The 1,689-nt window shown below is 41.9% G+C and overlaps 1 protein-coding gene across 4 annotated transcripts in view; it reads left to right on the top strand.

Annotated features, from left to right (window-relative positions):
* Map7d2 (MAP7 domain containing 2) overlaps positions 1–1,689 on the top strand; it is a 105,294-nt gene that overhangs the window by 98,846 nt on the left and 4,759 nt on the right. The gene's annotated exons all lie outside the window — the stretch shown is intronic.

Here is a 1,689-nt window from a genome sequence, read left to right on the forward strand (position 1 = left end):
CTCTCTCTCTCTCTCTCTCTCTCTCTCTCTCTCTCTCTCTTTCTCTCTCCCTCTCTCTCCATACACACACATATACATACATACATGTCATTCAGTGTTGGGTGATGCAGGAGTAACTGGTCATAGTGGCTCCTCTCAGTTAGTTGTCAAAAGAAAGGGTAGCAGCTATGAATCTCTGACTAGCCAGACCTCTGAGGAAATAGGTGGCATCTTCAGGTAAAGGAGATCTTAGCCAAGCCACCATCATAGTCTCCTGTGTCCACAGTCTCACATTTAAGTAAACTTTTCATTTAAAGCTGAGAATTGTGTTAGATATTTATAATCCAAGCACTCTGGAGGTTAAGACAGGAGAACCAAGAGTTCAATGGCAGCCTTGGCTGCATAGAATAATCTGTCACAGAATGATGATAGGGGAAAAGCTTGTCAGTTACTAAAAACCTAAGGTATCCTTGAACTGGTATGTTTGCAGATGACATCATGTGGCATATTAATATGAGATGTAAAAAAAGAAGAGCTAATTGGCTTGGAATTGAGGTAGAGGAATTAGAGTAGGGTGGCCCTCTGAGTCAGGAAAGTGACAGTATTTTATAGAAGTTCTAACAGAGGTCTTACCTATTAAGACTCTACCCTTTTCTCATCAGTCATGAACCCTCTGTTTTTTCTGAGCAGATGTGAGCAGCCTGTCACACACACTGATCATTTATATCCCATTCATGTATAATGGGTTTTTAATCAAATACATGAAAACCCAAGCCCCAACAGCCCTATCACTAACAGAGAAAATCCTGTATAGACTGATAGTAGGGCTTCCACAAACTGGATATCTGCATACCCCCAACATCACCTCACAGCCTCCTCCTGACTGGTGCCACTCTGCTCCCAGCAGAGAAAAACAGAGGCGATCATAAGGGTTAAGACTTATCTCTACCCCCCATATTGAGCCAAGTGTACACTATTTTATGTTTTGGGATTTAGGGGTGGGGCAAGACATGGCACCATTGGACAGAAGTCATAAAAGTGAATGGATTTTATACGCTGAGTTTTCCCTTAGAGGTGCATACTGTAGCCAAATGTAAGCTTATGGTAGTATTCTTTTACCCATGTTTTTATTCTCGTTGATGGTGGTAGTGCTGTGTTTTTGAGACAGAGTCTCATGTAGCTCAGGCTGGCCTTGATGTCACTATGTAGCTGGTGCTGACCTTGAACTGTTAATTCTCCTGAGTGATTGATAAAGGTATGTGCTACTATGCTCAGATTTCCTCTGAGTTCTTAAGGAGCTCAAGTGAGGAGAATGAAGTGGGGAAAAGTTGAAGGTAGACAGATACCTGAAGGTATGCTAAGTCAGTTGTTATCCTTTGAGTTTCTGCAAATCTACTAATTTTTCTAGATTCGTCTCTAAGAACTCATGAAAGAAGGAGAGCCTGGCATCATCTTTATTCTATATGTCTTATTCTAGAGTATTACAGGGACAGACCCTTAATTTTTAACTCTTCTGGACCTGGATTTCCTCCTTTGCTACAGCGGGCAACAGTAGTGAAACTCCTCCAGTCTAATGAAAGGAAATAAAGAAAAGGCAAGCCTCAACTGGGTTCATCTAGATAAGTCAGGGTGAAATGGAAGCCTGGTTTTAGAAAGAATGAAATGCGCCAGTCAGTGTTGGTACACGCCTATAATCCCAGCACTTGGGAG

This window comes from Mastomys coucha, chromosome X, assembly GCF_008632895.1.
Source record: "Mastomys coucha isolate ucsf_1 chromosome X, UCSF_Mcou_1, whole genome shotgun sequence".
Lineage (NCBI taxonomy): Eukaryota > Metazoa > Chordata > Mammalia > Rodentia > Muridae > Mastomys > Mastomys coucha.